This window comes from Bubalus bubalis, chromosome 6 (assembly GCF_019923935.1).
Source record: "Bubalus bubalis isolate 160015118507 breed Murrah chromosome 6, NDDB_SH_1, whole genome shotgun sequence".
Lineage (NCBI taxonomy): Eukaryota > Metazoa > Chordata > Mammalia > Artiodactyla > Bovidae > Bubalus > Bubalus bubalis.
Window position 1 is genome coordinate 16,561,781 of NC_059162.1, and position 27,245 is coordinate 16,589,025.

The following is a 27,245-nucleotide window of genomic DNA, read 5'->3' on the forward strand; positions in this document are numbered from 1 at the left end:
GGAGCTGAATGTACTTTGAGGGAAGGTCCACACCTGTTGGAAATGGTGCTGGTTTTTTGGTGACTGATACTGTCTCTGGCTGTTTTGGAATGGACTGGGTCAAGGATGGTCTTTCCTTGGGCTTTTTAAGCAGACAGGCTGTATAAATAAGGAGTTAATGGGATTATGGATCTGGTAGTACTGTGTTCCCTTTTAAGAAGAATATAGTATTTTAGTCTAGTGGCAGTGATAGTCACCATGGTAAGGAATGAAGTAGGTGAGTAATAATCAGCAGGAATCAGAAGGCTGGATCTTTAGCCTGAGTGACCCAGTTTGAGAAGAGGTGAGGCTTAGGAACTTGTGTCCTGCCTGTTCCTTACTTGAGAACACTTTCAAGGAGGTGAGAGTGATTTGTAGCTGACAGCCGCATCCATCTTTATGACACTGTGGTTTGCCTTCCCTGACTATGTGTGATGTCTGTTAACTTCCTGTTTAGAGGCAGTCCCAATAGGGGCTGAATAGAGGCTGCATTCAAATACTAGTCTAGGAACAGTGTTAACCAGGTTCCCTGATCAGCACTTCAGATCTTAGTTATGACAGTAACTTTTCCTGCTGTGTTAAGCATAACACCACAGGGTGGTGGGGGAGGGAAATGTGAGAATTTTGTTCCTAGTCTCACAGTCTTAAAGTACATTCAAAGCCTGTGTGCTGTCCCCCTCCCCATATTTGGATAAATGTCTCTCCTTACTGCCCGCCCCCCACTCCCAAACTGTACTCAACTTTTTTCTTTTTCTGGCTGGGCCTGGCCAGACCTCCAGGTTGGGTTTTGTTAGAGAACGGCAGTGTGGGAAGAAAAAGAGTCAATGTGTCAATAATAGTATCCTAACTGCTGGGATTCGTTTCTTTTTTTTTTTTTTTTAATCTTTTTGTCTCTTTTTTTTAGGAGGGGGGATTCATTCTTGCTTTAAGCATTATTTTACATGTTTTATGTAACCCAGGCCTCTTGTTTCAATTTTACTGATTGTTCCTTCCTTAGCTCCTCCACCCATCAAGCTGGAGGTGCATATTTAGGGGAATAGCAGCTGTGGCGTCCTGGTTTCTTTACTGGAGCATATTCTTTGTTAGCCACCTCATTGGGACAAGCAACCCCTTAGAACCCTCTAACTGACAAGCAGTCCCTGAACTCAGTCAGAATGCTTATTTAGTTCTTTGAGAAAAGTCAAACCAGCTTTGGTCAAGTAAAACGATTGCTAGAGAGATCATGATTTGAGCCATAACTGGAACTCAAGGACTTTCTTTTCTGGACCCTTTGCAGTACTTAAAGCCCTGCATCATTATATATTAAGGCACAATAGCCAGGCATTCTCTGATACAGTTTAGAGGGGAAGAAGAAAAAGAAAACCCAGTCAGTCAGATTGACTATAAATCTAGTCCTGGCATAAAGCTGTCCACCTCTTGCTCAGGAAGATCCAGCCTATCAGGCAGTGCCACACAAAGTTGCACTTCTTCTTTATTGGCTAGACCTGGGAAAGGAGATAGAACGAATTTCAGTTTCTTTTGAAAAGGACTGACTTTGGAGGGGAAAAATATTAGCCATTTTTTTTGTTTTATCCTCAGTAATTCCTGTGATACTTTTTCTGTAGGTACTGGTGGGGGGTTTTGGTGGCTCCAGAGTTCATGAAGCAGAGAGCCTCCTGTATTTGCATAGTAGTAGTGAAAGCCTCTGGACAGTAGAATTGCTCCTCCTTCGTGTTTCATCTTTTACCTTCTCTTTTATGGATAGATGAAGTATTCCTATAGCATTTGAGGTTATTCAGTAGGAAAGGAGTGGCCTAGGGTCAATATGAGCCTAACCAGTCTGGATAGTATCTCAGTAATGTTTGGTGTCTCCCTCAAAATCCTCTGGTCTTTGCTATAAGGTGCCATCAATTGGCAAGAAACTATCAACAGTTTGGGGTTGTAGTACCAAAAGCAACAGATGAATGAGGACAAGTATTTTGTTACTTTTGAGGTATGAAATGGTCAATCCCAGACCTCAAAGAGTCATTATAATTGCAGAAGCTTCTTTGTGTGTGAACTTGATTGTTATTAATACTAGCAGTGAGCTATTAAGGAACATGACAATACTTTGACATTCACAAGCCATTATTTTGTTTGTTTTCACATCTGGTTAGTTTACATTTTTAAAAGTAATTCAGGTTATCTTTACTTGAATCTGAAAGTCATGTTGTAAGTCTGATAAAGCTGTCTTGATCTAGTCTCATTTTGGGAGGAAGCTCGAATTTGTAATCTCCTCAAATATAGGCAGGAATATTAGGATTTAGATTAGACTTTAGGATTTAGTGAATTCTCATTGTGGCTGTGGCGGATTAGAAGTGTTAATTGGAGAGGTTGTGCATCTCTAACCTAGAAGGTATTTATTTATAAAGTTAGCTTTTTCAGACTTCCCAGGAGGGAAGTTGTGGGCTAATAAGTGGCAAGTTGGAATAGCAGAACACAAGTAGAGAGTCTAGAAATCCTGGGTCAAATGCTAGCTTTGCCATTTTTCAGGTACATGATTTTGGGTAAGCCACCCAGTTGGTTTTTTTTTTTTTTTTTTTGCTGCAAGGCTTGTGAGATTTTAGTTCCTGAACCAGGGATAGAACCCAGGCCCTCAGCAGTGAAAATGTGGAGTGCTAACCACCAGGAAGGAAGGTTGATACTCAGTCATGTCCGACTCTTTGCGACTTCATGGGCTCCTCTGTCCATGGAATTTTCCAGGCAAGAATATTGGAGTGGGTTGCCATTTCCTATTCCAGGAGATCTTCCCGACCCAGGAATTGAACCCACATCTCTTGTGTCTCCTGCATTGGCAGGCAGATACTTTACCTCTGGTGTCACCTGGGAAGCTAACCAGACCACCAGGGAATTCCCAAGCCTCCTAATTTTTGAATTCCTATTTCTTGCACAGTAAAAGCCAGTTTTTACAGTGGGCTCTAAGGTCTTACGTGCTCTGCTGTTCCCTGCTGCTGCTGCTAAGTTGCGTCAGTCCCTTTTCTTTTTTGATCTCCTGTCATCCTCTCTTTTGCTCATGCCATCCCAGGCACGTTGGCTTGTTCCTTAATACATCAGTCGCACTCTCTATCTCAGGACCTTTGCACTAGTTACTCCTTCTAGTGGGAAATATCTGTTTTTCCCACAGAGATAATACAAATGACTAATTTTCTTACTTTCTTCAGTCAAGTCTTTGTTTAAATGTCACCTTTTGAGTGAGACTTTATCCTACCTATATTTAAAATTGCACCTTCAACTTCCACCCCTCACTCCTAATCCTTCTCTGTTTTTCCATATACAGCTTTCTGACATACTTAATTGTTACATTTATTGCTTATTGATTCCCTATGATGTAAGGTCTGTGAAGACTTGCATTTATTTTGGTGTTTTGTTTAATGCCTAGTACAGTATTTGGCATATAGTTAATACTCAATAACTATTTCTTTTTAAAAAAATATGTATTTGGCTGTGCTGGGTCTTGGTTGCAGCACAAGGGATCTTCAGTCTTAGTTCCGGCATGTGGGATCTAGTTCCCTGACCAAGGATTGAACCTGAGCGCCTTGGATTGGGGAGCATGAAGTCTTAGCCACTGGGCTACCAGGGAAGTCCCTCAATAACTATTTCTTAATCAAATAGGAATAATAATAACTTTTTCTTATCTGTTTGTTTATAACAAAGCTATGAAATGTGGTAAGCATGATACAGGATCTTAAAATGTTTTTTGAACTTTGAAGTATTCATTATACAAATAATGATGGTAGAATGATTGCCTTCCCGTTAAAATGGTAAATAACACTTGATTATGGAAAAAATCTTCATATATATTCACATATATTATCACATCTCCCAAACTCCAGCTCTGTTTCCAGTTGTCCACTGTGCGCTAGATGTAGCCATCTCTGTATTCCACTGGTACTTCAGACTCGACATTTTCGTCACCTACTCCCCTTTTGTGATTCATTGAGTCATCGAAGCTAGAGATCTGAGCATTATTGTTAGTTCTCTCTCTCTTATCCATTACTTTCCAGATATTTCTGAATCTATACCTTTTTTCTGTATTTCCATTGCTGCTGTTCAGGACTACAACTTTTATTTGGAATATTGCCATGATCTCTTATAGTTCTCTCTGTTTTTAGTCTTGCTCCCTTTTAAACCATCAGTCATACTCTCTTCAAAATAGTCTAATGGAGATCTGATTATTCACTTTCCCCTTCTCAGAAGTATTCAGTAGTTTCCAATCATTTAAAGGTACTCTGCATGATATCAAGGGCCCTTTATAAATCTTGACCTTTGTCTTTCTCTCCAGCTTTACTTTTCTCTCTTTACAGTTTATACATGAGCAAATACAGTTCTTTTAGTTACCAGATCAGCTTCCAAATTTCATCTCAAATGCTACTGTCTCTGGGAACCCTTCCTTGACTTGCCCAAAGAGACTTAGATATACTTTCTTCTTTGATCTCATTCTAATTTGTATATATTGCATATCTCCCCCCAGTGGTCTGACAACATTCTGAAATAAAGAGATACCGTGTCTTTTTACTGTTGTTTCTCCAGTGCCTAGCATGGTGTCTGTCACCTATAAAATGTTTTAAAATAATGAATAATTCTATGGATTGAGAAAATGCTGCATACATTTAGAAGATGCCCCATTTGTTACATTCTGGGGACAGAAGAACCCAGTTGGTGTCTTCGTTCCATTTATCTGTGTGACCTTGGTTGAGTCACTTGAAGTCTCCCAAGCCATGCTGCTACTGCTAAGTCGCTTCAGTCGTGTCCGATTCTGTGCAACCCCATAGATGGCAGCCCACCAGGCTCCCCTGTCCCTGGGATTCTCCAGGCAAGACTACTGGAGTGGGTTGCCATTTCCTTCTCCAATGCATGAAAGTGAAAAGTCAAAGTGAAGTCGCTCAGTTGTGTCCGACTCTTCACGATCCCATGGACTGCAGCCTACCAGGCTCCTCCGCCAATGGGATTTTCCAGGCAAGAGTACTGGAGTGGGGTGCCATTGCCTTCTCCACTCCCAAGCCATAGTTTTCTCAAATTAGAAATAATCAGTAGCTGTTTTATCTATTTCACTGTGTCTCTTTGTCAGCCACATGAGATACACATGTAAAAATGTTTTATAAACTGTAGAGCACTGTATATAGTTGTTAGTTATTATGTGCTGACACAAGCTGAGCTTTTCTCACAACTCATTTTTTCTTGTTTACATTGATGTAGGCCCTTTCATTTTATCATCGAAACCGTAAATAACTCTTCTACAACTTGTGTTTTGTTCATGTCCTTTTTCATTAGTAGGTGTGATGTGTTCCTATATATTGTCTTAAATAGGGCAAGTTTAAAGGCTTTCTCAGTAGTCCAGTGGGTTAAACAGGTTGTAAAGTCCTGGAAATTACTCTTCTCAAGTACCTCAGTCATGGATTCTATAATTTTTTCTTCAGTTTTTTTTTTTTTTAATGCATTTTTGCAACTTTTGAAACTTGAAGGGAATTTTAAAAATGTAAATATAAACTCATTTGTTGAGTACTTTCTTTGTGTAAGGCTTTATGCTATTTTAATTCTTATAGCAACTCTGAGGGAGGTATTATAATTTTACAGATGAGAACACTCAGTTTTCAGGGAGTTTTGCTGAAATGTTTTTTGTCATTTTGCTGAAATCTCAAAAATTAATAAAAGTGGTGAATCCAGTATTTGAACAATTTTGCCTGACTCCAAAAGTTATCTTACTGTTCTCTTAATGCTTCTCATAGAATTTTGTTTTGCCTTTGCAAAAACAAACCAAACAAGAAAATGATAGTTTTCCTAGTAGATCTTATATGAAAAAAGTTACATGATCAAATTAGGGTTTTGAAAAATTCTGGGTTAAGTTAAGGCAGATTTCTTTACAACATAAGATCCCAAAGCCTTGCATGTCTAAATATACATTTATATTAGGAGTGGTAAAAGAATGACCAAAGGATGCAAAGCTTCTGGAAATTACTGACCATGAAGAGCATGTCTTTGAGAAGATAGTACTGCACCTTGATAATCTGCTTTCTTGTAGTTCTTCTGTGGGTTGATTTTTTAAAAAAAGAGTTGTCACTTTTGAATGAGGGAATTAACTACTTTTGTGTGCTAGTTTTCCAGAGAACTAGTATGGTGGTATTATGCTAGATGTTTTTTTAGAAACTTCACTGGTTTGGAGGCTGCAGTTTCTTCCCCCATGAATCTTCAAAGGCAAGTGGCACAGCTCATCCAACTTGGCTCTTACCTTCAATGAGTTCCCAGGAGGATAACTCTAACTGAGCTGCTGCCTCCACCTTCTTTCATCTTGCATGCTAGGAAGCAGGAGAGTAAGGTTTCAGCTTTGTGTGTGAGCAGAATCCCTTGAGCCAGGAACAAGAAGCTCTTCCTTTCTGTAAGGATGGTAGTTTCACACTAAGAGATCTGTAAAGCCCACCGTTCTTTCTCTTCTGTGATGCATGCAGACAGACATGGGCATCAGAGGCAAGAAGGAACAATAGCTTTGATTTTTTTCAGTCATACTGGTCTTGAAATTGAAACCTTGGGGGATTTGTCTTCTGTTGTTTAAAAGCATAAAGGTTACCTGAATGGTGTTCACCACTAAATAGGTTGAACTACCAGTGAAAAACGTTGAAAATATTTCCTCAATAGAATAATGTATTTTGGAGGGAGGGACAGTTTCTAACCACTCTTTAACATATATTTGGCTGGATTGATGTGTTACTATCAAAGAGATTGAAGGAGTTGGTCATATTTATTGCAACTGCCCTGGACAGTGTGCCTGGAAGACCCTATATTAGATTTCTGTGGAAATTTGGTGTGAATAGCATGACACTCTTCCCATGTAGTACTGTCCATGAATAAATTGTGTTACTCTAATGCTGTTGTTTTCTCATTTTATAATTCACTTAGTAAAGAATGCTCACTGAAGTCTTTACCTGAGTGCATTTGAAAGTTTTATTTTCTTAGAATATTTTAAATTCAGATTATTTTCTGCCATGTGAATGGAAACTAGAATATGGGTCTCTTACTGCACTAAGATTCAGTCTTAAGTTTTCATTAGCTTGCATTTTTAACTCTTCACTTTGTGGATGGAAGGCTATTTCACAGTTGAGTTCTGTATAATTCATTAATATTGCACTGAAAACTTTCAAGGAATATGGGTGTCTGGAAAAGGATCTTTTTACAGCTGTATTTACTTGAACAGAAACATCTTTTTATTTATTTATTAATTTATTTATGACCGTGCTGGGTCTTGGTTGTTGTGCTGGGTCTTCTCTAGTTGCAGCGAGTGGCAGCTGCTCTTGTTGTGGAGCATGGCCTCTAGGCATCTGGGCTTCAGTAGTTGTGGCTCACAGGCTTAGTTGCTCCACAGAACACGGAATCTTCCCAGACCAGGGATCTAACCTGTGTCCCCTGCATTGGCAGGTGGACTCTTAACCACTGGACCCACAGCGAAGTCCCAGAAAGAAACATCCTAAAAATAGCAAGTGCAACTTTGAAAAACCTGGAGGGTTCAAAGGAATAAGATGTCTCTAGTTTAAATAGTGTAAAAATTTGAGATCTAATGAATTACTGTACATAAAGGGGTACCACTTGTTATGAACTGTTTTGATTGTTGCATTTTTAAAAGTATTTATTTAATTATTATTTTTGGCTGCGCTGGGTCTTCGTTACTGTGCACAGGCTTTCTCTAGTTGTGGCGAGCGTGGGCAGCTCTCTAGTTGTGGTGCATGGGCTTCTCATTGCGGTGGCTTCTCTTGTTGCAGAGCACAGGCTCCAGGGCACGCAGAGTTAGTTCAGTAGTTGCTGTGCGTGGGCTTAGTAGTTGCGGCAAACAGGCTTAGTTGCCCTGCGACATGTGGAATCTTCCCTGACCAGGGATTTAACCCATGTCTCCTGCATTGATTGGCAGATGGACCGCTAGGGAAGTCTTGATTGTTTCACTGATGCTACCAAAGCCTTGATGTGTATCTGGAATTAAATTGTAGGTTCCCAGTTTTGTCAAAGACAGAGTGGTAGGTGTCCAAGAAGAGTATAACCAAGGTTGGAATCTGAGTGGTTTCTATTTCCAAATTAAATCTTCAGTCTGGCTGACTGAATACCTGATAATATTCACAGGAAGGGAGTAAAATGCAGTATACTAAAGGGACTTCCTTGGTGGTCCAGTGGCTAAGAGTCCATGCTCGCAGTGCAGGGGGGCCCAGGTTCAGTCCTTGATGAGGGCTAGATTTCATATGCTGCAGCTAAAGAATCTGCATGTTGCCACGAAGATTGACGATCCCGTGTGCCGCAGCTAAGACCTGCTGGAGCCAAATAAATAAATTTGGCTGCACCAAGTCTTAGTTACAGCATTTGGGATCTTTAGTTGCAGCGTGTGGAATCTAGTTTCCTGACCAGGGATTGAACCCGGGCCCCTTGCCTTGGGAGCCTTGAGTCTTAGCCACTGAACCACCAGGGAAGTCCCCAGTAGGTAAATATTTTTAAAAAAGCAAAACAAAAGTGCCCGTAGTTATTGTCACTTCTGTGCTGTCTTCTAGATTCAATTGGGTTAAGAGTGTGAAAAGGACTGTATAAGGGGCACTTTTATGGTACAAAGAGGTATTAGAGGAGAACAGTGAGATTTTTACTTATTTTGTAGCTTTAAGAATTAGCTGTGAAGAAGCCTTTGGAAGTGATCATTTTTTAAAGTTCATTATTACTGGAATATAGTTGCTTTACTGGGAGTGATCATTTTAATTTTTTTATGGGGGCTGCTTACCACATCTATATGTTGCCTAGACTGCACATTAGTTTTTGCTGGTTGTTTTGAAAAGCTTTGTGCTCTTTCTCTTGTTAATCTTTCCGAGTCAACTATTCTCAGTGTTGTGCATAAGTATAATTCTGGTATCTGGATATGAGAAAGTAGTCTAGTATTGGTGCTAATCTTGGGGTATTTTTACATAATTAGTTGAAATCTCCTTCTATGGTTACACTGGAATAACTTTTGGTCATTTTAAAAAGTATAGTTCTACAGTTAGAAAGTTTGGGGTTCACATTTCTACTTTGCCACTTAACTAGTTGTTAGACCTTAACTTCACTTCTCTGTGCCTGGCGGATAGTAACTCTGTACCTATTAAAAAATAATTGCCCATCATTCCTCAGCTTAGCACCTGGCAACTTCCATTCTACTTTCTTTATCTATGAATTTGAGTACTCTAGGGTCTTCATATAAGTAGAATCATAAAATATTTGTCCTTTTGTGTCTAGCTTATTTAATTTTAGCATAATACCTTCAAGGTTCATCTATGTTGTAATGTCTCAGAATTTCATTCCTTTTTAAGGCTGAATAATATTCCTTAAGATCTTGATGCTGGGAAAGATTGAAGGCAAAAGGAAAAGGAGGCAGCAGAGGGTGAGATGGTTAGAAAGCATCACTGACTCAGTGGACGTGAATTTTAGCAAACTCCAGGAGACAGTGGAGGATAGGAGACAGTGGACTGCCTGGTGTGCTGCAGTCCATGGGATTGCAGAGTCTTGCATACAACTTAGCAGCTGAACAATAGCAACAACTGTGTATTTTCTTTTGTGACTATTCATTTCCACCAGCAATGTACCCATTTTTAAATTGGGTTATTTGTTTTGTTGTCATTGAGTGATAGGAGTTCTTTTTACTGGATATTAATCCTGTATCAGATATATGATTTGCAAATACTTTTTCCCATTTTGTGAGTTATTTTTTACTCAGTTGATAATGTCCTTTGGTGCACAAAATTTTAATGAGATCCAGTTTACTATTTGCTGTTTTTGGTGTCATATTCAAGAAATTGTTGTCAACTCTGTCATGAAGCTCTTACCTCCTGTGTTTCCTTCTAAGAGTTTTTCTATTTTAGTTCTTATTTTTAGGTCTTTGATCCATTTTGAGTTAATTTTTGTATATGCTCTAAGGTAAGGGTACAGTTTTATTCTTTGGCATGTGGATAGCCAGTTTTTCCAGAACCATTTGTTGAAAAGACAGTCCTGTCTCTACTGAGTGGTCTTGATCCTTGTTGATAATCATTTGATCATATATGCAAAGGTTTATTTTGGAGTCTGTATTCTGTTCCATTGGTTTTTTATGTCTGTCTTTATGCTCATACCACACTGTTTCAGTAACTGGGGCTTTGTAATAAATTTTGAAGTCAGTAAGTGTAAGTCCTCTGACTCTTCTTCATTTTCAAGATTGTTTTGACTATTTGGGATCCCTTGAGATGATATATGAGTTTTAGGTTGTGTTTTTCTTTTCATATCCTTTTTTTATATTGGGCCAAACAATATAAAACTAAACTGAATGGGATTCTGTTACTATAATATGGCAGCTGGTCCTTGTCATAGAAAATTTTAATTTCACCCAGCTCCTTGGATCATGTATTTTTCTTTACAGTATTAAAAGCAGGGTTACTCTGGATAACTTTTGCTCTTATAAATGAATTTGTTTGCTGTGGTTGGAGCATTTTGTTTATTGTTAAAAGTTTAGTTAGAATTTATTTTATTTTATTTATTTTTGGCTGCGCTGGATCTTTGTTGCTGCATGTGGGCTTTCTCTAGTTGGGGTGAGCAGGGGCTATTCTTTATTGAGGTGAACAGATTTCTCATTGTGGTGGTTTGTCTTGTGGCAGAGCACAGCCTCTAGGGCACACAGGCTTCAGTAGTCGTGGTATATGCCTTTAGTTGCCTGAGGCTTGTGGAATCTTCCTGGACCACGGATCAAATCCGTGCCCCCTGCACTGGCAGGCGGATTTCTGTCTACTGTGCTACCAGCGAAGTCCAGTGGTGGCTTTTCTTTTTGCAGAGCGTGTTCTCTGGGGCACTTGGCCTGGGCCTCAGTAGTTGCAGTTCACCAGCTCTAGAGTGTGGGCTCAGTGGTTGTGGCGCATGCGCTTAGTTGCCCCTCAGCATGTGGGATTTTTCCAGACCAGGGATAGAACCGTGTCCCATGAACTGGCAAGTGAATTCTTAACCACTGGACCACCACGGAAGTCCTCAAATTAAAAAAAAAAAATCAAGACACACAGTGAGAAGTTTCTCGTCACTTCTCACCTGCCTAGTTTTAAACATCAACATTGTTATTCCTTTTCTGTCATTTCAGAATTTTCTATGTATATGCAAGCATATGTGAATTTGTTTTTAGTTTTTCTTTTTACACAAAAGATAGCTTTCTACATTTTTTTTTCATTTAATAATATAGGAGATTCTTTTCAAATCTATATATAGAGAATTTGCTTATTCTTTAAATGAAAATTTTGAGGGTGAAAATCTTTTCATGGATATCAGAACTTTGTTGGGAAAGAATATTCAAGTTTATGGCTGTGTACCTTTCCTGTTGTCTACAAGTCTTGCTCTTTAATAACTTTCATTGCTATTATTCTCTTAGTCAGCATTGAATAATTGAGTACTGGTATGTTATTAAACTTAATTTAGGGGTGCTGATTACCTAGTTTATAAAGTCTGTTTTGTTTTTTCATCTGTAGTCTTAAGTCTCAAATTTTATCAGAAAACCCAAGTCTCCAATAAGTGATACAGGGTTATTTTTCTAGTTCTAGAGTATATAGACCCCAGGTGGTTTTTCTCTATCCTCCACTAGTTTGGTCTAGAAAAAATGACTGATAAAAGAGGAAACTTGGATCTCTTTACCCATGTGTCAGTGCTCTGTTTACTTTGTAACCACTTAAATCTGCTGGTTGTGGGGAACTGAAAAAGCCTGGCTATTCATATATTTATATGAACATTCATAGGTATTAGGTATTTATTGTATATCCACTATGTAAAAGACATACACATAAGTGTTGTATAGCAAGTAAAGATTAATTATAAAACTTCAGTCCTCAAGAAGATACATAGTCCAGAAGAGAAGACATGTATTAAAATAACTACAATATTAGATACAATGTGTTTATAAATTAAGTGACCAAACGTATTAGGAAACAACATATCAGCATCTTTTACAACTTGGTTCAGAGTGTGATTTAAGCTTACCAAATACTGAAAATTCTTCTTTCAAAAACCTCTCTTTATTCCATCTGTCTGTATCTGTCCTAACTTGCATTGTTTTAGTTTTAGCCATTGTAATTGCTTGCCCATATCACCTAAGATATGTCTGTCTTGTTTTTGGCCACGTCTTGTGGCTTGCTGCATCTTAGTTCCCAAGTCAGGGATTGAACTAAGGCTCATGGCAGTGAAAATGCCAGGTCCTAATCATTGGACCACCAGGGAATTCCCTTGGATACGTTTTTTAATAATAACTAACATTACTGAGCTTTTTTATGTGCAAGTACTGTTTTAAGCACTTCACATTAACTTGTTTAATCCTCACAGTACCTCCATTTTTACAATTAAAAAACTGAGGCACAAAGAGGTTAAGTGATTTCCCTAAGGTCACAGACTTAATAAATAAAAGAGCTGGGATACAGAATCAGGAAGTTTTGACTGTTTGGCTCAGATTGTTTAGCATTATACCATACTATGTGTATGTGTGTGTTACATGCATGTTTATCATTGTTTTGGTGATTGTACAGTATCTCGTTGTATGCATATACTTTAGTTTGTACCCAGCCTATCCCCACCAAGGAATATTTAGGATGTTTCTAGTTTGTGAGTGTATTGTCATAATCAGGGTTCCAGTGAAACATCTTACATACATTTTAGTGTATCTGTAGGTAAAACTTCTCGAAATACAATTATTGGACCAAAGGGCATGCACATTGAAAAATTTGTCAGATATTAAATTATCCTCCTGTAATTTGTACCTGTTTACATTCATACCAGCAGGTTGTGAAAGTTGCTAAAACAACTCCATTTAAATCTAAATTTGAGGGAAACAGTGTGGTTGGATAGTGATGAGTACTGTCTTCAAGTGCCTCTGTATCTTGTTAGCATTTCTTTTCTTAAAAGCATATATCTCTGGATTTGATTATTGGCAATCTAACTGTAGCCAGTTGTTGGGAAGAGTAGTACACAGTTTAACAGAAAATTTTACTTGTTCGAAATGGCCTTCAAACCAATCAATTGTCAAACATGGGACTTCCCTTCGGGTCCAGTGGTTAAGAATCTGCCTGCCAATGCAAAAGACATGGGTTCGATCCCTGGTCCTCAAACTGAGATTCCACATGCCGCAGGGCAGCTGCTGAGCCCGTATTCTAGCACCCTCAAGCTGCAACTATGAAGCCCACATGCCTTAACTACTGAAGCCTGTGCTCTGCAACAAGAGAAGCTTCACTGCAGTGAGAAGCCCACACACCACAGCCCATATGCTACAGCAAAGACCCAGCACAGCCAAAAATTTAAAAAAAAAAAAAAAATGTTAATCTAAACCTTTTAAAACTTTGGTAAGTTGATTTGTCGCCACAGTCTCTTAAGATCAGGACAACCTCCATAAGAATGAGCATGTATAGTTCCCAGTTGACTGCTTTCATGGAAACTCCTTACTGGAGTCCCTGTTAAACTCCCAGTGGGCAGAGGCAGAGAGCCAAACTCTGCTAAATTGCTGTTTTCAGGGAATGGGGTTGTTAAGACGAAGAAGACCAAATGCTTTATACTACTCAGATTTCCTTTCTAACTAGTTTTCCTGCTCATTGGTAAGTTATTTGTCTTCTTCCTCATTCCCATTTCTCGGTTTTTAGAGTTAAGGTGATTTGTTTTATTCAGTAGATTTAAATTTTGTTTAGTGAACTTAGAACTTATGAGTAGGCCTTCACTTGCCCAGAGTAGGGTGTTATCTTTGGTGGTACCATGACCCCACATTCCGGGCCTACGGGCAGGAGTAAAATGAAACAAACTTAGTGTTCATACACATCCTTACAGGGGTGACAGGAAATCTCATTAATTCAATGGCATGTGTGCTGAGTCGCTTCAGTCCTATCTGACTCTTTGCGACCCTAGGGACTGTAGCCTGCCAGGCTCCTGTGTCCATGGGATTCTCCAGATGTATTCAAAGTTACCATCTCCTTTGAAGTGGAAAGAGTATTGGAGACTGTTTCCATTAATGATTGGTGATGGTGATGTCTTGCTTCATTTCTACTCAGGAAATCTGTATTTTATTTCCAAGGACTGAGTAATTGTCTTCTGGGCCTGTTAATATCTGTTCTATAAAGTTTTGGATTACTGTGATATTTCCTTCTGTTGACTGATCAAAGATTTAGATCCACTGCTGATCTTTGTCTTCCCTATTGCTTGACTCTGGTTTTTGGAAATGAAGAGGAAAAGAAACTAGAATCTCCAGATGTCTTATCATCAGTACTACCTGTTTATGCTGCTGCTGCTAAGTCGCTTCAGTCGTGTCCGACTCTGTGCAACCCCATAGACGGCAGCCCACCAGGCTCCCCCGTCCCTGGGATTCTCCAAGCAAGAACACTGGAGTGGGTTGCCATTTCCTTCTCCAATGCATAAAAGTGAAAAGTAAAAGTGAAGTCACTCAGTCGTGTCCGACCCTTCGCGACCCCATGGACTTCAGCCCATCAGACTCCTCCATCCATGGGATTTTCCAGGCAAGAGTACTGGAGTGGGGTGCCATTGCCTTCTCCTACCTGTTTACAGTGAAGTCTAAATGAAGACAACCGTGAATGGGTCTCTAATATTAAAATGTTGAAAGCTTAACAGTTTTTATATTTGGGGAAAATTTTATTTTAAAAATTTTCTTTCATCTCAGCATTATAAGAAATATTTTTATGAAGGAGAGAGGATTTCTCTTCCATTTACTAAAATTGATCACTTTTTCTTCACTTTCATGTTTTGGATAAAATTAGGTCAGAGCCACTTTTGAGACTTCGCTTGGAAAGAGATAATATCAATAAAGAGAAAGTGTTAGGGTGCATCAGAGTAAACTCCGTAGAGAGGAGAATTTTGCCTTATTCACTATTGTAGTTCTTGCACCTAAAACAGTGCCTGCCATATAATATGTAATTAATTTGTTGAGTGAATAGGAAGTAGAAAACTATATTGTGATACCTCATAGTTGGCATTCTTTGTACCATTTAAGATGAATAAACTAGTTACATGTGTCAACTGGATAAATGTCAAGGACTTTCCTGGTGGTTCCCTGGCTAAGACTCCGCACTCCCAGCCAGGGGCCCAGGTTTGATCCCTGGTCCAAGAAGTAGATCCCACATGTTTCCCAGGTAGCTCAGAGGTAAAGAATCTGCCTGCCAGTGCAGGAGACGCGGATTCGAGCCCTGGGCTGGGAAGTCGCCCTGGAGGAGGAACTGGCAGCCCACTTGCATGTTCTCGCCTGGAGAAGTCTGTGGGCAGGGGAGCCTAACAGGCCACAGGCCGCGGGGCACAAAGGAGCAGACATGGCTGAGGGACCGAGCATGGGCACACACCAGCTAAGATGAGGAAGCCAGTTACCTGTATTAACCGGGATAATATCAGAAGTGCTTTTAAAGAAAAAATTAAGTTGCAAAGTGATATACATATGTATATGATATAAATAGTTGAAAAGTAAATGGTTGTTATATTATTCTCTACACTTTTTGGTACAGTTGAAATGTTTAATAGTCAAATGAGAGGTTACAGATCAGAAGTCAGCAAACGAAGGGCTAGTAGGCCAAATTCTGCTTGTTGCTTGTGTTTTGTCCAGGCCATGAGCTAAGAATTATGATTGCTTCTTATAGTTTTAAATGGTTGGAAAAAATTAAAAGAAGGATCTTCCCTGGTGGTCCAGTGGTTAAGAATCTGCCTGTCGAAGCAGGGGACAACGTGTTCAATCCCTGGTCACAGGAGACTCTACGTGCCGTGGGGCAGCTGAGCCTGCGCACCACAACTGCCGAAGCCCTAGAGTCCTAGAGCCTGTGCCCTGCAACAAGACAAGCCCCGTTTGCTGCAGCTAAGAAGAGCAGCAATGAAGACCAGTGCAGTCAAACAAAAAATCGAAAGGATATTTCATGATATTTCAATTTCGTGTGAAAATTATACAAAATTCTGATTTAGCGTTCATAAATAATTTAATTGGAGATAACCACACTCATTCTTTACATGTTGTCAGTGGCTGCTTTCACACTGCTATAATATCAAAGGTAATTGTCACAACAAAGATAAGACTCTCAAAGCTTAAAATATTTATCTGAGCCTCTACAGAAAAAGGCCAATCTGTAGTATAAATGAATTCTGGTCCTAGAATAATGGTGATATAACTGAGCAGATGAGAAGCTATTTGGTGAATACTTGTAATAAGCTGGACGTAATTTTTCCCAGATTGTGTTTTTTAAAAGAACATTTTAATCAAAACTCAGAGAGATACTGACTTTCATGGAAGTTTAAAAGTGGTTGCCCAATAGAATTTCATCTTGTTGAATAAGTCTAAATCTAATATAGATGCCCAGGGTGTTGGTGGAGGGAACCCTTTGTTGTTGTTGAGGACAACAAAGTCCTCAGAGTCTGTGTCTGACTCTGTTGTGACCACATGGACTGCAGCCCACCAGGCTCCTCTGTCCATGGGATTTCCCAGGCAAGAATACTGGAATGAGTTGCCATTTCCTTCTCCACATTTGACAGAAAATACTAATAGCTCTGTGATTTGGAATTGGTGTTTTGGTAGCTTATTGTTTCTTATTTCCAACGAGTTTCAGCAGAGCAGCAGCCTTTTTTTTTTTTTTTTTTTTTAAGTTTGAGTGCATCTGATTCTTTTTTAAAAATTATTTATTTTTTGGTTGTTTTGGGTCTTCCTTGCTGTATGCGGGCTTTCTCTGTTTGTGAGTGGGGGCTACTCTTCATTGAGGTACACAGGCTTCTCATTGTGGTGGCTTCTCTTGTTGCAGAGCACAAGCTCTAGGCAGACAGGATTCAGTAGTTACGGCATGCGGGCTCAGTAGTTGTGGTGCTTGGGCTTTAGTTGCTCCTCGAGGCATGTGGAGTCTTCCTGGACCAGGGAGGTAGATTCTTATCTATTGTACCACCAGGGAAGTCTCAAGCAGCAGCATTTTAAAGGAATGTGGTCTTTGAGTATGCGGACATAGAAAGTTACTGAAGTAGGGGCATCTTTTTTGGTAATCCTTTTTACTTTTAGGTGTAATAAACTTTGGCCAAGTATTTAGTTTGGGGATCTTAACGTACCCAGCAGAAGTGGTGATTTGAATCCATTACAACATAGTTGGTGTTTCTTACAGACATAGTACTGGGTGCCTATAGAACAAACTTTTCCTGTGCAGATGCTTTCACTTCAGAGCAACATGATACAATTTTGATTATTTGGAGCAAAGTAAGTGAAGAGGAACTAAAAAGCCTCTTGATGAAAGTCAAAGTGGAGACTGAAAAAGTTGGCTTAAAGCTCAACATTCAGAAAACGAAGATCATGGCATCCGGTCCCATCACTTCATGGGAAATAGATGGGGAAACAGTGGAAACAGTGTCAGACTTTATTTTTCTGGGCTCCAAAATCACTGCAGATGGTGACTGCAGCCATGAAATTAAAAGACACTTACTCCTTGAAAGGAAAGTTATGACCAACCTAGATAGCATATTGAAAAGCAGAGACATTACTTTGCCAACAAAGGTCCGTCCGTCTACTCAAGGCTATGGTTTTTCCTGTGGTCATGTATAGATGTGAGAGTTGGACTGTGAAGAACGCTGAGCGCCGAGGAATTGATGCTTTTGAACTGTGGTGTTGGAGAAGACTCTTGAGAGTCCCTTGGACTGCAAGGAGATCCAACCAGTCCATTCTGAAGGAGATCAGCCCTGGGATTTCTTTGGAGGCAATGATGCTGAAGCTGAAACTCCAGTACTTTGGCCACCTCATGCGAAGAGCTGACTCACTGGAAAAGACCCTGATGCTGGGAGGGATTAGGGGCAGGAGGAGAAGGGGACGACAGAGGATGAGATGGCTGGATGGCATCACTGACTCGATGGACGGGAGGCCTGGCGTGCTGCGATTCATGGGGTCGCAAAGAGTCTGACACAACTGAGCGACTGAACTGAACTGAACTGAATGACTTATTTGGGGTTTCCCAGTGGCTCAATGGTAAAGAGTTTGCCTGCCAAGCAGGAGATGTGGGTTTGATCCCTGTGTCAGGAAGATCCTCTGGAGGAAGAAATGGCAACCCACTCCCATTTTCTTGCCTGGGAAATCCCATGGACAGAGGAGCCTGGCGAGCTACAGGCCACAGTGTTGCAAAGAGTCAGAACACAACTGAGCAACTAAACCACCACCACAATCACTTATGTAGTTCACAGTATTTCCCTGGGAAACACTAGTCTTTCCCTTGTACTCAATTGGATAGTCTGAGACATTTAGCACTGAAAATCAAGTAATCGTATGTGAGGAAACTGTTTCATCGCATTCTCCTGGCATTACGTAATACTATTCTGCTCTCATCGTATTAGAAGAAACAGGAAGGGCAAAATCAGATGATCTGAGTGCTCTTCATCTCTTCTTCCTTTTAAAAAGTGTTTTAAGCTATATATATTGTTTTAGTTTTCAAAGTCATAGCTACGGTATTTTTTAATTAACTGGAAATATTTGGTTAATGAATTTTTCTTTTCTAAGAGACCCTTCAAACAGGGATCTTAATACAATTGTCTTGGATTATGAAAAGCAATGAAGCATTAAATATCTAGTCTGATGACATTTTTTTCTCTCAAATTTATGGATGTACAAATAGAATATAGAAAGATCTTTTAAACTGTAGTTAATATTTTAGTCAAAACTAGGAATTGCTTTCTTGATCTGAAAATTTTCTCATCCACTCTCAGGCTTAGAAGCTGTTTAGTTTTTATGATCCCACCTACTTTCCTTTTTGTTTCAGATTATCCCCTTTATTTGCCCTACTTGTTGGAGTAGAGAATCCAGTTCTTGTTTGAGTGGGGTTTTTGCTTGGGGATAGGCAATTGTCTTGCTGTTAGGAGCCATTCTGTTTCATACCTGATCTCATGCAGATGTCTTTAGTGCTATGTAGAGATTTTTCTTGTTAGAGGAGTTTTTGAAGAGCCATTCTTAACTGTGTCAAAGGTATGAAAGTCTCAGTGAAAGATATATATGACCCTAATCCCAGATGTGATTATCAATCTTAGAAAGCTTTATAGGTTAAAAAAAAAAAAAAAAAAAAAGAATGAGTAATTGGAGCTGTGTGGCCAAAGGAAGGATTTGAATACTGTGTTCTTGCCTGGAGAATCCCAGGGACAGGGGAGCCTGGTGGGCTGCTGTCTTTGGGGTTGCACAGAGTTGGACATGACTGAAGTGATGCAGCAGCAGCAGCATGTATCTTAAAATCAAGAATAAATCATTACATCATCAAGTATTTAGGGACTCCTTTCCCTGCACCTCAGGTGTCTTGGTTCTATACCCTTTGTACCTGATTTCTAGTAGCATTGAAGCAAGGAAATGCTGTCATGCTTCTTGCCTATCAGTTTTATTTTGTCGTGTTTTTGGTAAACTTTGTTGTGTTTTTGTTTGTTTGTTTTGTTTGTTAACCTGAGATACAGTATACATACAGAACCTGTTTTATAAGGTAACCACCTAAGTAAGAGATATAGAAGATTACCTCTACCCAGGAGCCTTTTTCATGCTTCCTCCTAGTTATCCTTCCCTTCTCCTAAAGGTATTTGATAGAATTCTTAACTTTTCTTATTTCCTTTGTCAGTATTTATGTTAAATTGCAAGGTTAAGATTGTTGGTAATAATAGCCACAGACCTCCTTGAGGGTAAAATCATGTTGATGGCGTTCGCTCTAATGTAGTGGTTCTTAACTGGGAAGGGTTTTGCCCTCTACAGGACATTTGGCTCTGTATGGGAACATTTTTGGTTCTCAAAACTGGGGGTGTTGATGCTACTGGCATCTACGATGTAGAGGCCAGAGTAAGCATCCTGCAGTGCACAGGACAGAGGCCTACAATGAAGAATTATCTGGCCCCAAGTGCCAGTAATACTGAGGTGGTTAATTTTAATGTTGAAAATACAGAGAACATATTTTGAAGATACTTAAAATGTAATAAAACAGACTTCTCTGAAGCTCAAACGGTAAAGAATCTGCCTGTGATACAGGAGACCAGAGTTCGATCCCTGGGTTGGGAAGTTCCTCTGGAGAAGGGAATGGCAATCCACTCCAGGATTCTTGCCTGGAGAATTGCATGGACAGAGAAGCCTGGCGGGCGACAGTCTGTGCGGTTGCAAAGAGTCAGACACGACTGAGCAACTAACACACATAACACATATAACATAAAATTTAATAAAAGGAAAGTTTGTTTTAAATTTGACAGTCACACATTTACCACTTTTTTCTTTCAAGATCTTTCCTTTTATATTGGCTTCCATTTTTCTGGTTAGTGTAATACAAGATGGTTATCCTGAAATTCTAGTATCTTGATGCCTCATAAGTGTACCAAGATTGTCACAGATTGAAGTGAATTCTGAACTCGCCCAACCAGGACAGTAGGCTAGATTCCAAAGTGATTTCTCCATCTCTGATAATTAAATGGATAGTTAGATCTAGTTTTCTAGTATAGTCTGTTGAGCATAGGAATTCAGTGTGGTAATTATTAAAGTGTAGGATAGATTTTGAAAGTTTATGGAAGTCATTGTGTAGCTACAGTAATTTATTTTACCTTAGATTGTTCCTGGTTGGAGACTCTTTAAAGTCAGAGATTGATTAGAACATGAGCATATAGAATGTAGCTCTGTGTGTGTGTTGTGTATATGTACATATACATATGTGAGTGAGTGAGTGAAAGTCACTCAGTCTTGTCCGATTGTTTGTGACCCCATAGACTATACAGTCCATGGAATTCTCCAGGCCAGAATACTGGAGTGGGTAGGGTAGCTCTTCCCTTCAGGGGATCTTCCCAACCCAGGGATCGAACCCAGGTCTCCCACATTGCAGGCCTGTCTTGAGCCACCAGGGAAGCCCTGCATACACATAATGGGCATTGTTTGTGACTTAGTGATAAAGTTAAGAGCAGTCTTTGCAACAGAAGTGGAATATGAGAAGCTTAATGTAGAGTTAAAATATCTGAAACTCTAAGCAAAGTTGTTCATAGACTAGGAGCTTAACCCATTGAAAGCTAGAGACACTAGTGGATATCTAGTAACAGGAAAAAGCCAGATGAAAAAGAATCCAAGTGCTTAGAAAATCTGACAAAATGTTGATTTGACTACTGAAAGGCGACTTTCCTCTATTTCCGCAGTGGCACTTAGCTGATGACAGGTGTTAGCACATTAGGATGTTTGGGTTGAATTTTGGCTTGTTTTTTATTTTTTTGGCCACGCCACGCGACATGCTGAATCTTATTTCCCTGACCAGGGACCAAATCCATGCCCCCTGCAGTGGAATTTTAACCATTAGACTACCAGGAAAGTCCCTTGAGTTGAATTTTCCTATGTATGAACATTAGTGATTTGTCTGAAAAGAACTTGGTGCCCCAACAAAGATACAGGGAAGGAACAAATAGGAGAGAATGAAAATAGCAGTCAAGTATTAAGAAATGAAATGTTCTTAGGCATGGTCTCTAGGACTAGCAAGCTGCTGATAGAAGGATTAGAATAAGTTAGGGATTCGAGACTGTAGTTACTTTGTGGATCCCTGCTTTGTCTTTTGCTTTGTCTTTTGAAAGAGAAGGTTCCAAAACATTCTTTTGTAAGTGTTAAATACTTAATGCTCTAGGTGATTTTCCTGTTTCTTCTTCCTCTGGATACTGAAAGTCCCTAGTGTCCTTGGGAAGGTAAACCACCCTCGTAGAAAAGACTGGCTTAGGAACATTTTATGTCTCATGAGAGGTGAAATGGTTGATATAATTTACTTCTTTTATATGGTGATTTACAAGGGCTTCCCTAGTGGCTCAGCGGTAAAGAATTTGCCTGCATTGGAGGTACCAGTTCGATTCCTGGGTTGGGAAGATCCCCTGAAGGAGGAAATGGCAACCCACTCCAGTATTCTTGCCTGAAAAATTCCATGGACAGAGGAGCCTGGTGGGCTATAGTCCATGTGGGCTACAGTCCATGGGGTCGTAAAAAGTCAGACACAACTGAGTGATAAGCATGTATATGGTGATTGAGTCATTGAGAGTAGGGTATAGCAGTAATTTTAAAATTATTTTTAATACTTGAACAATAGAAGGCTTTTGGCCTTTCTTCTTAAAAAAAAAAGTCTCTCAAACTTTTTTTTTGGCTGCACCATGGCTTGTGGGATCTTAGTTCCCTGACCAGGAATTAAATTCAGGCCCTGGCAGTGAAAGTGCCAAGGCCTAACCCACCAGGGAATTCCCTCTACAATAATTTTATTTCCTATAAGTCCAGGAGTGAACACATTGAGGAATATTACTTTGTGGGGGGTGGGGGGAGGGTGGGGGAGACAATACTCCTTAATTTAAATACTGTCTCAGAACAGGAAGCCTTGTTCTTATTTCCTCTTGTTCCTGTATCAGACCCAGTCCATATTCTACATTATAAGGCAGTGTACTTAGTTTTTATTTGACTTTTGCCCAGTTTTTAATAAATACATTCTCCCAATTAGTGGTACATACTTCAGTATCAATCAGTCACTAATTTATAACTCTCAAATATTGAAGACTGATTTTTTTCCCCTGTTAAAATAGGCATTATTCTGTTTTACCTACTGAGTGCAAATCATCTGTTCTTAGAGACTCAGTACATTATTTTGGAATTAATTCCCAATTTGTGCATCAAGCTTGGGATAGCAAAATCGTTTTCTTTGCAGTACTGTTGATTGCATGCTGTATTATTTCTAAATATGTGGAGAACTCCCATCTCCTCAGAACTAAGTTTTGATTAGTTGAACTTTCCTACACTTAATTTAAAAAATGGGAGCTTATTGATCATATGCATAGGGTTCTGCTGTTCTTTGATCTGTTTGTTGTTGTAATAGTGATTTTGAAATGTCATGAGCTGATTTTTCCAAATAGAATAGACTCACTGGAAATGGAACTATACAGAGTTTGCAGGAGAGGACTAACAGCTGGATACTTTAGGTTGGCTTTTTGTTTTTTATACCAATAAATAACTTGTGAATTGTATATAAAATAATCTTAGATATAGGTTAAGATTTTTACGTTTTTTAAATTTTATTTTTTAACTTTAGCAGTGGTTCCTACTTTAATGCACTTGTTCTCTGAGCTCAAAGACATATATTAAAAACTGGCACAAAAACTTTAGCAAATTACTTATAAAATTTGTGAAGTGCAAAGATGGGGTAACTGTGGTTTTTGTAGATTCGTTTCTGATATTGCTGAGAACCAATTCTGATATTGGTTCTATGAAGTTCATTTTTGTCTTTTAGGAGTACCTTCAAGAAGACTTTTAGTTATTATTTATTTGAATCCTGTTTCCTGAGTCCAGAAAGATAATCACCTCTTTCCTCATAATGATTATTACCCTTTATGATTTGACCCTCCCAGACATTTATCTATCAGATCTCTTTCACATATCTAGATTGTATATGCTTATTAGCCTTTCTCGAGAAGTCTTGCAAGAAATCTTCTAGGAGTAGAAATTATAAGTGCTTGTAAAAGAGTTTGTATTTGTTACTTCAGTTGTATTTGACTGATACTTCCTTTAGTGCAGGGAATGGATTAAATAAATGGAGACTTAGAGTGGAGATGGCACAGCAAGCACAGTGAACTGGGCTCATGAGTTTGGGCCAAGAAATAGCCAAGTCATTATGCTGTAGTGGACCAAGTGTGGGCATTGGAGCCAGCATCTACTGAATGAGTTAGCTGGATGAGTGACTTCATTCAAATTTATTAATTTTACCAAATTAGTTTCCATATCTATAAAATGGGAAAAGGATCTCACTCTACTGGTTTATTGTGTGGATTATCTAAATATTCAGTGTATTAAATGCTCAGTGAATGTTAAATCTTTTCTTTTTTTTTAAAGGATTTTATATTCTTCAGAGCATCACAACTTGAATAACATTTGCCAAGAAGTATTGCTAAGTTTACAATTTTCAGCTCATACAATGAAATACTTTTGGTTTTGGATGATGATGATTTAGTTGAAAAGAGCAGGGTCACTAGCTACCGTATAGTTTTTTGTTTTTTAGTTTGGGTACGTCCAGTTTTAAATCTTAGCTGTGGGATGCGGAGTCTTCAGTCTTCGTTGCAGCATGAAGGATCTTTAGTTGTGGCATGCAAGCTTTTAATTGTGGCATTTGAGACCAAGTTCCCTGACCAGGGATCGAACTCGCACCACCCCCTCCACTCCCCCCCCCCTCCCCCCAACCCCAAATTGGGAACACAAAGTGTTAGCCTTTTCATACTGTTCATGGGGTTCATGGGGAAAAATTGAAGGCAGGAGGAGAAGGGGAAGACAGAGGATGAGATGGTTGGATGGAATCACCGACTTGATGGACATGAGTTTGAGTAAGCTCCAGGAGTTGGTGAAGGACAGGGAAGCCTGGCATGCTGCAGTCCATGGGGTCACAAAGAGTCGGACATGACTGAGCGACTGAACTGAGTGTTAGCCACTGGACCACCAGGGGAGTTGCTACCATGTAGTTCTTTTTTTTTTTTAACCATGTAATTCTTAACTTTTGAGGATCTTGAAGAAAAATACCTGTTGGTTTGAGCATCTCTTGTATCTCTGGACTACTAATCAGTTTAATATAAAGGCAGGCATTGTAGTAAGCATAGTATACTGTCTTAGCCTGTATAATGTTGGAAAGTTAATTCTTTGCTAATGGAGTCACAAACAGCTAGCCAGGCAGGACTCGGCACAGCACAGCAGCAGTGGTAATCACTCCTGACAGCTTAACTGTATCTTAAGCCTTTTATATTATCTTAAAGAGTGATAAAAATTGACCAGTGTTTAAATGCAATCAAATGTGTGGGCTTAAATGGGCACGCTGTCTGAGTGATTGTTAAAAGATAGACAGTCTTTCCTACCCTGATTAAACATGGAGCTAGTGAACTTCAGTTTGCAATTCATAGTTGGTCTCTGGTGGAAATGTGTTGAGTAAGAGGAAAATTGATTATATTCGTTGCCCTATTTATCACAGACATCATATTTTCCTTTATCTCCTAAAATGATAGTGTCTAGACCTGGAGACCTCTGATGGACTCCTATTAAGTACAACTTACTGTGACTGAGATGGTACAGCGTCAGCCACTCGAAGCTTAGCTTGATTTAGATGTAGGGGTTTCCTTTATAGTCATGGATTATTGAATGCCTTATACCAGTGGTCAATATTACCTACTTCTGGTTTAGCTCAGTCAGTATTCCTTTTCTGAAAATTGAAGGTAATATTAGGTTATTCAGGACTTTTATTTACAAATTAATATCTTTGGGTAGAGTGTTGATTATTTTTCTCTATATTCTCTAAACTCTAGAAGCTTTAATATTTGGACAAAGCAAAGGTTTTGTGAGAGATTTTGATGGACTAACCACAGTTATTTGAGTTTCAGAGACCCAAATGAGGCAGGTACTTGGGTGATAGATATCAGTTGAAAAGTAAGAAAATCTGTCCCCTGCTCCCATTATTCCTTGTTAACTATTTATAAAGAATTTATTTCCTGAAACAAAGATCTGAGAGTAAATGTCCTTCAGCCAATAGATCTCCAAAACAATTATCACTGCCTTAGCTCTTCCTTGGTTTGCTTGGGTTTCTTCCCTGCCACTTTCTGACCCCTAATCAGTACTTTTGGGAAATAAAAACTCCTTATAAAGTGATTGGGGAGATTTGTTCTAAAACAGGAAAAGAAATGTTCATTAGGAGAAACTGTTGTAAAATATACAATACAAGGACTTAAGCCATTTTTTATAGAGTTTGTGTATACTGTTATGACTGCTTCACTGTGAAACCTTGCTATATGATTTTTGTTAAATGTGAATTCAACTGTCCTGAGTGCTGTTAATTGATAGGGGTAAATACCTGTGAGACAACTTCAGGAAAAAAATCTTCAGTGAGTACATCTACAGTCTTATCAGTGTCTTTTTCCTAGCACTAGCAATAAGGGATAAAGAAAAGGAACTTCATTGGCAATATTTCTTTGTTTTTGTAATTTGGGATATGTTTTGGTGTTGATGCTTTGATTTCCTGTCTTGGATGTTGGCTTTGGAAACTAAACAGTTAAAGCATCATGATTTGAGAGGAAACTAGCTCTCATGAATGAAGGCAGAGTTTGGCACTAGGCCAGAATAATGGGGGTGATAGTTAGGGTGGGGAGACTGACTGACTTTTGTACCACAAATGACTTTTAAAAATTAAGAGATAATCCATGTCCTGAGGTTACAAACCGGCTACAACTGGTTTTTCTCCCCCCGCTCCTGCCCCCGCTAGGCATCATGGGTAAAAGTAAGCATCCCCCTGTTTCTTTTGTTTAATATAACAGTACGCCATGTGATTGGCAGGGCAGTGCCCGCTTGGAAACCGGGTTTGTGCAGGTCTCTCAAGGGGGCTGGCACGTATGGGGCCGCCCCTGTGCTATAGAAAGAGCTTCTCTTACGATAGAAGAGAGAAAGGGAACCTCTCCCCCCTCCCCCCAAAACAAAACAAAAACCTAAACCCATCTCTTATTCCTTTTTTCCCTCCTTTTTCTGTTTCCCCCCTTTCTTGTCTCCAGCTTTCCTGGCAGCTAGAGGAGGGAGCAGAAAAATGTATACCTGTAAGTACATTTAACTGTCTTGCCCCTGCCCCCTTCTTTCTTTTTCTAAAAGCAGAAACTGAATTCTTCACAACCTTTTCCTCACTGCATGTAGAAGGTTAGATATGCTGAGGTTTCTGATGGAATTGAAATAATAAATACCATTGCTTTTAAAAAATTTGTTGCGGAATAATTGTTCTCATACAAAGCCCCTTTCGATTTTGATTCTCAACCCCACTGCTTCATCTTTTTGCTTTTTGTAATGGTTTCTGGATTCTAGTTTTCTTTGAGCTGAAGCTGTGAGAGGAATGTTATGTTAAGGTCTTCTTTTTCTTTTTTAAAATTTCTTTTGTCTATAGCAGTGATGGTTCTAGCTCCCCCTTACCCTCACTAACCACCCCCCCCCCCCGCCCCTTTTCCATGTCAGCTCCAGCCCTGCTCTGTGAATGGAGTCGACCAGCTGACTGAGTGCTGGCATCATGCCAGGGGCTGCAAAGCAATGAGAATGTGCGCGCGCTCGCGTGTGTAAGTGTATACAGAACACAAAGGGAAAGGCCTGCAGTCTAGGAAATCACGGACTATTATATAAGGAAGTCTGCGTCATCTCTGCTTATTTGGGCTAATGGACCAGGAAAACGGGAAGGCTTAGAGCAAGAAAAATACCCTTTTGATATAAATACACACTTTTTTCC

The 27,245-nt window shown here is 39.4% G+C and overlaps 1 protein-coding gene across 4 annotated transcripts in view; it reads left to right on the forward strand.

Moving 5' to 3' along the window:
* Positions 1 to 27,245, forward strand: part of GATAD2B (GATA zinc finger domain containing 2B) — an 82,287-nt gene that overhangs the window by 1,860 nt on the left and 53,182 nt on the right. Inside the window, exon 2 of one of the 4 annotated variants that reach the window (XM_025287797.3) lies at positions 26,533 to 26,574. The exons of the other annotated variants lie outside the window; for them this stretch is intronic. The gene's annotated coding sequence lies outside the window, so the exon portion shown is untranslated. The remainder of the gene's footprint in view (positions 1 to 26,532; positions 26,575 to 27,245) is intronic. 4 annotated transcript variants of the gene reach the window in all.